General features: G+C 37.7%; 1 protein-coding gene across 1 annotated transcript in view; it reads left to right on the plus strand.

The window, feature by feature from the left end:
- Window positions 1-5,722: 5,722 nt before the first annotated feature.
- eppk1 (epiplakin 1) overlaps window positions 5,723-9,789 on the plus strand; it is a 33,485-nt gene continuing 29,418 nt past the window's right edge. The window contains exons 1-2 of the mRNA XM_069176253.1: window positions 5,723-5,807; window positions 8,598-8,728. The gene's annotated coding sequence lies outside the window, so the exon portion shown is untranslated. The remainder of the gene's footprint in view (window positions 5,808-8,597; window positions 8,729-9,789) is intronic.

Below are 9,789 nucleotides of genomic sequence, written 5' to 3' on the forward strand. Positions count from 1 at the left end.
TGTTTTTTTTAGTTTTTTTTTTTTTTTTTAAAAGAACTGCAGTAAAAATATGCAAATAAAGTGTTTAATGCTTCTGAAATAAGAGTAACAATTATTGTGCTGGCAGCTAAATTATATTTTTTTTAAAAATCAATGAGTTGGGAACAATAATCATTTTTTTCTTTCATAAATTCTGAAAAATAAGTAATGCATATTTATATATTTGCAAATCAAATTATATGACTCACAGACACTGTATTTTAACGTAGACTATATATATATATGGTGAGGCCAGTGCAGAAGTGCCTTAAACTGCAATACCACCGATGGCCACTGGTGGTCGGCTCCAAAAAGCCTTCAGCTCCATGGACTCCTCTCTGGTGGTCCATCTGAAAATAATCCCTCCTCGGCCTCAAAAAGTGAAATCTTTGGGGGGGGGGGGGGGGGGGGGGGGGTGTCTGTTTTGATTGACAGGCCTGTGTCCTTGGGCTGTCAGATCCCCCTCGTCCAAATATGGTCACCTCTGGCTCCAAAGATGGCACGGCTGAAATCTGAACTCGAGCAACCAATGACGGACGCCGCTATTGGTTGCCGCTTGTATTCTTCTTATAAAACACATTTTCTACTGTATTTTTATGAGGCAGTTAACTAAACGTAACGTAGATTCAGAATTTGCCATATTGTGTCGTTCAAATTTTTTTGGAAAGTATTGTAGTGTAACTTGACTTTCTCCGTCACCTTCAACAGCCTGTAGGGACGCGGTTCGAGGTCTCCGTCCCGAGTGGCTTGCTGCGATATTATTTTTCAGTATTGTGTCATATAAGACTATTGATGTCACAGACATATGTGACATTATTTCAACCACCCCTTCATATCCAAAGGGGTGATACAGCCATAAATATAACGATGACGTTCATTATTTTTTACAGAACTTTTCAATACACAGCAACAAACAGAACATAACATAGTATAACGTATTAAACACTGAAGGACAAAAAAAAAAAAAAGGCACTATTAGATAACAAATAATTCACCTAAAAGCTATATTTTCAGTCATTACATAAAGCATGCACTCTTTTACATAAGCATGTTGGACTTGACTATTCCTGTGTACTCCACCTCCATCTGTCAACAGCTGCTCTTGCGCAATGCTTTTCAGAGTGAGAATTTTCCTGCAGCGCTGCTGACAATCTTATCAAACATGATGGATTGTCAAAGTCGGGGAGGATTTTTTTTTTCTGTGGTTTTCGACTCCTCGGGAGCAAAACTAAATTCCTGCAGACTTTCCCTGAAGGCGACAATATTCATCTGCCAGCTCTTTGATTAACATGTCTCCTTTCAATCCAGTATCACACCCACGGTGTAATACACCCGTCAGTCCACTAGAGGACAACGTGACTGTCACGTTTTGTCTCGCCTCTGCGACAAAAGTAAAGTGCGTTAGGTTTAGTATCAGGAAAAGATCATGGTTTGAGTTTTAAAAAGTAACAAATAAAAAGTAAGGTTACATAGATCCTGTAGGCTAAAGGACTTATAAGTAACTTCAGTAAGTTATGTCAACATTGCACAGATGCCTTAAAAGAAATGCTTTTATAACGATTTTATAACGCACATCTGTCATTTCATCCACTGTTTATTTTATATCTCTTATGTTCAGACATGATTTAAATTACTGACAAACCATTCGAAGTTCCCTCAGGATGCGAACAAGTTGAGGCAGACAGACAGAACCATGCAAGCTGTTTCCAGCTGTTGTTGCCAACTGTAACCTCATGAGCGATTAGACAGGTGTCGATCTTCTCATTTTTGCCAAGAAAATGAATGAACCATCTTCCCAAACTGTTGCTGTAGTAAGCCACTGCATTACTAATCATTAATAAGAAGTTTCGACCACCCTTATTGAAAGATAAGAAAACAGCCTGAGGGTGAACAAAAAAATGTTGCATTCATTGTTCTCCAGTTAAACCCTTTTGACATGTGTAATTCAGCTGTGAACAAAAGGCTCTCTGTAAGGAGGCCCCAGCCAGGAGGAACAAAAAAAAAAAAAAAGGTGTCAGGACTTTTGTCTGCTGTCTGTGCATTCACAGAGAAAAGCTGGGTGTGTCTGAGATAACAGACCGGCTGATAAAACCAGTCCAGTGCAGTCGAGGAATGCAGAACTTACAACAAGTTGTTTATGAACTCGGATTAGACTTCGTTCCAACTGTTAACAGAAAATCCCTTCAGTCGAAGATAAAACATTTAATTAACAGCAAGAAACTGTTGGGTTGATGTTAAACACTGCTGTCATGCCATGTCACACATGGCTGATTATAGTCTGTCCAGGCATGTGTGTTGATGCATTGTGAGGATCATTTTCACATTTTAAAAGGCAGTTTGAGCGTTTCGATATTAGTTTTAAGGTCAATGTCAGAGTGGTGTTCAGGTTCGTATTCAGCATTTAGCAGTGATGACTAAACTTAGTGAGGCGTTCAGAAATCCAATACGTCAATTCGTGTTATTTATATATAACTGTTCTGATTAGTTTCAGCCCTTAAAAGTTGTGATGTGGCATTTTTCTGAAGCTGCCTTTTCTCCATCGTATCTCACATCTCTTTTGGGTAGGCGATTTGGTTTGCATGAATGCACTGGGAGTGGAGGGTAAAGAGAGCAGGATGTTATGGAGGCAATGTAGAAAGAGTCTTTATGGTTTGAAAAAAAAAAAAAAATCAAAACAAAAACACATTATCTCAGATGCTTCCACTTATACGTGGACAGACTGCCAACGGGAGGCGGTCGGGGGTCTCGGAGCAGTAAAGTACTGACCTAAGCAGACAATTGGAAACTTTTTTTTTTTTTTTTTTAAAGTCCTGGCTCTGTGTTTTAGTTTCAGGCTGAGTGGGAAAGAGCTGAGTAATATCCTGCAGGGCGGTCAACAAGGGAAAGAGAAAGAGGAAGAAATCTGTCTCACACAAGTGGGTGATGAAAGCTGTATGACGACGGTTTGGCAAATCAAATGAAATGAGTTTTAGTTTCTATAAATAATATCATGTGGATAATAATCAAAGTTCGTGTGTTCATTTGGTGTTTTTTAAGTAGTGCAGTAGATTTTTTTTTTTTTGCCTCTTTATGGAACCAGTATTTAGGGCTTTCCTTGTGTTTTTAGGAGCGCTTTCTCTGACCATAAAACTTTCACTTTCACACTATTTGCACTCTTGCTGCGGGAAGGTGCGGTTTTCAACTTAATACGTTACCGTTAAAGATCTCAAACTGTCAGAACAAAAGTTCTGGGAGTGTGTTGGCCTTTAAGGGACCGAGTTCAGACTTGTGAGCGTGAGCAAGAAGGCCTCTGACACCGAAGAGCTTCTGTGCACGATCCCTCTGGTGAAGTCACCAATAAACATGTCAGATTTCACTGTTTGTGCGCAATTTCAATTTAAAGCTCAGATCCGTATTTTAACAATAACAACGCATCGAATGATAAATGCATAATGGGACAGAGACTCTCGTCGTAACAAACATACAGAAAAGGCTGGGCTATTACGATCTCTCAGAATTAGTTCTCAAGACCTGCTGTCAACCCAGTTATTTGGAGAGGTTCTGAACGGCCACACTGGAAAGCGGGGTGGAGGCGTCAAAGTCATTTTTCCAGGGAGGGAGGCTCGAAAGAGATGCACAACATCCAGCATGTCTCACCTTCACGCAGGTGGCCAGCAGCGGCACGAAGTTGGTGTGAATGTCGAGAGTTATAGATGATGGGCGAACCAGACACCTCCTCATTGTTCATTATTTCGGCTTTACTGCCCCGCAGCCTTTCAAACCCCAACATGATGCAGAAATACCACCGCTCCACCAAGCTGAGCCTTTGCAAACTAGATACCTGAAATACCCGCACAAGCTGAGTCTTTGCAAACTACATACCTGAGATACCCGCACACTTAGATCCATGCAGTATTTTAAGCACTCTGTCAGTCAAGAGCTGCAATTCCCAAGAGGCTGAGTTTCTCCCACCAGAGTTCACAGGTGTTCTGCATTCTGCCAATAACTAGAAAGGGACTGATTACTTTCAGCTGAGAACAATTTATGCTGCTGTGGTAAAAAAAATTCCCCTTGGGGATTAATAAAGTAACTACCTAACCTAACCTAACCTAACAACACAGACAATACGCAACACAGAAACCAAAGATGATTTTCAAACATGAAAAAAAGGAAACCAAGCTCCGGTTTGTGCTTCTCATGTATTACCTTTATGTTCGAGTCACCGAGCTGCATATCATTTTTTCAGAAAAATGTATTCCTGTCCATCAAACTTCCCAAAACATATTCTGTGTGCCCTCCTCGTAGAAACGGGCCTGCAGCTTCATTGACTCATTATTATTGTATTTCACCGTTTGAAGTCTGTTCCTACTTGTTATTAAAACCTCCCATTTTAGGTATTTTTCTCACTCGTCCGTTCATCCTCAGAAGCTCGGGGACACCACACCCGACTTTCATCACAGCACTGTCAATTTGAAAATGGTGAATGATAAACATGAGAAAGCAGGTTTTGGGTCTTGGGCTCCAACACCTGATTGACACTTGACTGTTTAATATCTATTTATTTGTTTTTTCTTGGCTTGACAAACATTTGTTAGGTAATAAATAAAAAGGTTATGACAGTTATCTATTAAATCTTTTGATGTTAAGTGTTAATTTAATATAAAACTTGGCAAACCGTGTTCTGACAGTTACATTTTTTTTATTATTATTATTTTCTTTAGTATTTGCGGGTTGTTGTTTTTTTTACAACTGAGACACATCTTTATTTTATTGTTTTATTTTCAATGATTAACTACATATAATGCAGTTTACTGTACAATAAAGTTGCAGATTCCATTTACTGTACATTTTCCACAGAAAACGTCTTATATTTTATTTCTTAAAAACACAATCACAGCTCAGAAAACGTGACTTATAGATGCTGAATCAGATAATGTGTCAATTTTACAAACAATTTTAAAGCATTCATGTTAAAAAAAAAAAAAAAAACAGACTTCTTCAGTCCTTTTAAGGCACTACTTTAATTGTTCTCACACATGATTTAGAGGAATTTGTTTACCACCTGTAGTGTTCACCTGGTTTCCAAACTGTTTCCACATTTCGCATGAGACATTAGTAATGTCATCATAACCTGACTAATGTCTTTGTTGGTTTAAGCCGCTGATGTAACAGATGTTTTCCGTGCAGCTTGTCTGTTTTGTGACGTCAGTTTTTTTTAGTTTTTTTTTTATTATTATTGTTAATGTGTCTCTGACCCGTCAGGTCTCTGCTGCTCACAACTGAAAACCTGCCAAATCTGAGGAAAGACAATCACAGTGCGTCCGGCTCCGCCTGTCACAACCTGATTAGATAAGTGAGATGAGAGTCTGCACCACTACTCACTTTCAGTATTAAACATTCACTTTACACCAATAAAAAAAAATAAAAAAAGGTTTAACACCCAACATCTTTGCTTTTATCTTTAATGAATCTCACCTATAGTCCAGTTGGAAAGTCTGAATTTGCTCTCTGTTATTGTTTCAGAGCACAATGGAAGCGCTTTGAGGAAGTCTGCAGGAATGTCCGGCATCCTGCAGTCAGTGCAGAGGTCTCTCGGGTGCCGTTACTCCTTCACAGTCCTCAGAGAGAGAAGAGGAGGCTGTTCCTTGGGAGGGGCGGGCCTTAGCTGGAACTGCTGTATATCTGACCTGAGAGCTGGGAGCACCTCTGAGATGTTGGGAGCATCAGTTGGGAGCAGACTCACAATGTCTCTCTCACATCGCAGCTGAGACCCAGTGCAAAGAGTGAGAACTTCATTCCAGGACACTCAGGTAAGAGTTGACTTCCTTCCTGATTGTTGTTTCTTTTATTTAGTTTTTACTTTTTTAAATGGTCAGTTTTGTGAGGGAAAAAGTTGTTTAATTCAAACTTTAAACTGCAGCCTACTTTCCTCTGAGTGGGAGAAGTTGAACTGGAAAACAAAAAGTCAAAAAGTGCTGATCTCTTAAGCCGATTCCCTTCTGATAAAAAGGGAAAGCAGACATTCCTCACTGATCTTTCACCACATTTGTGCAAATAAAGTTTGACCTGTGTGTCACTGTTAAGGCTTTCGACAAGTCTCAACTGTGTCGGAGCTGTTGACATAAAGACAATCCGCCAAGAATTTTCCACAGTTCCACAGCTACAAAAACTGTTGCGTAACACTTGCATCGCTGATACTGCATTGCCTCATTCACTCCTGTGTTTTTACTAATGAGGTGGCTTCAAGAATGACACATGACGCAAACCTCGTACTGCAATGTAACCTGCAAAAAAAAAAGTACTATGTCCCTGCAATTTTCTACTCCTCCCATAGTCCTTGTCCGACAGTCAGCTGCCGGGGTGTTTAAGTATAAAAACTTTGTTTTATTTTTTTTATATCATACTCTTATCAGTCTGGTTCTTTATCAATGCTCTTGTCTCTTTCCGTTCACTTGGATGTGAACCTGGGTGCAGTGACTCCATGTTATATTAGTAGTTTACACTTGTTTACACTATTATATCACTATCAATTAACTGCTAAGTCAATGATGTGGTTCAACACTGAGGTCGTAGTGCTGTTGTTGTTCTGAACTGCATTATCGTCAGAGGTATGTGCTGTACGTTTCTATCCTAATGTGTGTAAATAGGAAAAACTCCACGTTTAGAGCCTGATATAATTTACATGTTTCCAACAATGTCCCCTAAAACTGGACATTGTGAGTAAATACAGATGTGTGGCAGAGCTGTTTTATCGAAGTACATTAGATTGCGCATGTGTACCTGATAAAGTGGCCTTAGAGCTCTTATTGAGATGAAAGGAACAAACGAAGGAAAAGCTTCCTTTTATCTCACATTATACAACAAATAATTTAAGAAAATCATTATTTATACGTGTATTTAACTGATTTAACTGACACTAACTCCTTCAGTACATGAGAGTGGGTTTACCTATGTGCTGTGAACAGTTAAGTTATTCTAACACAGTGTGGCAACTCTTTAGCTTCATGCAGGTCATGTATTTATCTTTATGATATAATAAAAAAAACTTGCCGTGCAATACACGTCCAACACCTTTAAACACCTTCAAACATTTACAAAGTGGGTGACTGAAGCAGAGCGGAGCTGCTGCTGCTGCTGCTGTTTACTCAGGCTCCAGTGTGGTGCAGTTGTTTGTATTAGTACATGTAGTTGCATATAGTTTAATACACCTTTAGTCCACTAAAATTATAAATGACAGCTGGTTATTTCCATCTCAGCCTATAAAACTTAATAATACGTCTATAAATGTTTTTCTGGAACAGTTTTCACATTAAACAACATCCGGAAATAATAATGTACACAATAGAGCTTTGTATGTGCTCCTGATGCTCCCATTAAGTTTAGCAGCAGTGAGCAGGTTTGTGAATGTCATTGCTGAGCTCCCCTCCACTCCCTCTTTTCTGAGGCGGATTATGTTCAGTCCTGCAGGTGACGATGACATCGTTGATGGGTGGAGAAAAACACTAGTTTCCAGGGAAACTTTATTCTCGTCACATCTTTTTTATAAGTTGTGACGAAACAGTGTTAAGAGTTCGCAAGCAGGAATGTTTTTCAGTACAGTAACTTCTCCTCTATTGTTGATAGAAAATACATTAGGATTTTCCTTTCTGTTTTTATTATTTTATGTGATCAAAGGATGGATTTTGGACCATTGTAGTTTTTGATGTTGCTGATGGAGAATTTCCACCATTGCAGGGGTATAAAGTTTGAGTTTTCCCGTCCGAGAAATGTTTCTTAAGCTTTACATCCCATTTATTAAAATTTCTGGTGAACAAATGGACACTTAAAAATAAAATGTTCCCCTTGTTTCACTTTAAGTTGCTTGAAGTTTATTCTTTTATGCCACACTCTCTGACAGTATCGTACATATTCTGTATCAGCTTGTGTTAGCTCTTCAGTTTTTTATGTGCTACACCGTCACATTAATCGGAAGTGTCTTTGGTATGTTTGAGATGTTTAAAAATGTTGCGATCGACACTAGAATCCAAAATAAAGTTCAGTAGATTTGAATGTTTGGCTGCATGGTGTGAGGGTTGTGAGGCATATTAACTGTTGTATTGTGTCTGCAGTTGTTTGTGTTTCGAGCTCAAGTATTTGCTCAGCACATGGCATCTGGCTGTTCTAGTTTCAACAAATTACATCTCGACTGTTTCAAACATTTCCTGTGTTTGCTTTTGCATGACAAGTACTGGCACAACGTTCATTTCTTTTTTCAATAATGAAATGGAAAAAAAAATAAATAACTTCAAAGATATTATTTTTATATGTGTACACCTTAATGGATGAATTATGTTTAAAGAAAGGCTTTTAGAAATAATTTACTTTAATGGTATAAAATATTGTGTCTGTGTTGTGTTAATATGACTTATCTTGCTAATTTTGTCATATTTGTTGTGTGTGTGTGTGTCAATTCAATTTTATGGTTAGTTGTAAAACAATAAAATAAAGTAAAGTTAATATACAGGCATATTCAGTAATACAATATTGACATTATCAAATCGAATGACTTCTTTTTAAGCAAGACAAAGATACAACTTATTTTTATTGGCTAATCTCTACAGGGAGTGCGTTTCAAGACTCCGAGGCGCTGACCATAAACACCCGGGTATCTCTGGTCTGTTCTTGGATTCTGAAACAGCCAGGACCATCTGAGGACAGGAGGCCACCACCAGACTCATTAAGAAACCAAAAGGTTCGATATGTCGTTGAGAAACAGACCATTCATTGTGAAACATATTTTATCAGTGCCATTTAAGTTAAGTTCTTTTACTTTAATAAGCCCTGTTATCATTACCAGATGTCTTTATTTCTCTTTATCTAGATTTATAATACTTTAGAAAGTCAGTGCAAAATTGGATAGGACAAAATGTATGTTTGTTTTTTTTACTGTATTTTCCTGCAATCATTTTGAAAGTTTATGGGCTGAGTTTAAAAATCCATTCATTTATACAATATAAATAATTAATAATAATGATGATAATAATGATAAATACCTGCAGTGTTCTTCTGCAGTATATTATTCTTTATATTCCCGACTGCAGTACTCTACATTCCTACAATTAATGAATAATTAACACTGTCAATAGCGTCACACATGTAAAGTTAATTAGATAACATTAGATAACACATTATAAAGGAATATCAAAGATATATAAAACAACTGAAAGAGAAAGCATAAGTATTAAGAAGAAATCCCACTGTGACAAGAGACTGGAAAAAATCCATTTGTCCAACCATCTTCCAAAATGGCCATAAAGTTGTATCAGCAGCTGACTGCTGTTCAGTATTCAACAGCATTAGCTTTACCAGGTTGTACCTAATAAACCAGCAAATGACTGCACCACTTTGATTCAACACTGAGATCTTAGCACTATGGTATGTGCCAGTAAAAAGAAAGGCTGGTAAATAGTATCATAAGTGAAACTAACCCGTCTAATTTATTGGTTTAATGATTTTATTGGCCGATATTGGCCTATCACATATATATCGGTATCAGCGTATATGACATGATGTGAAAACTTAGAAATTATTCCATTTATGTTTTGTTTTTTTATTTATAGTTATTTAAAATTATTACACTTCCAGTGAATTTCAGTTTCAATACATTGATCCAGTATCAGTTGGGCTCCAATCACCAGATTTACAAATATCAACACAATTTAGTTTTGATGACTAAATATTTCTAGTATTTCCTACAATACTAGTGATGAAATATACAAACTAATTGAAATAACTATTTCTGTTTCGACACAG

This window comes from Embiotoca jacksoni, unplaced genomic scaffold (assembly GCF_022577435.1).
Source record: "Embiotoca jacksoni isolate LCO1_2020_lvr unplaced genomic scaffold, fEmbJac1.0.p SCAF_7, whole genome shotgun sequence".
Lineage (NCBI taxonomy): Eukaryota > Metazoa > Chordata > Actinopteri > Embiotocidae > Embiotoca > Embiotoca jacksoni.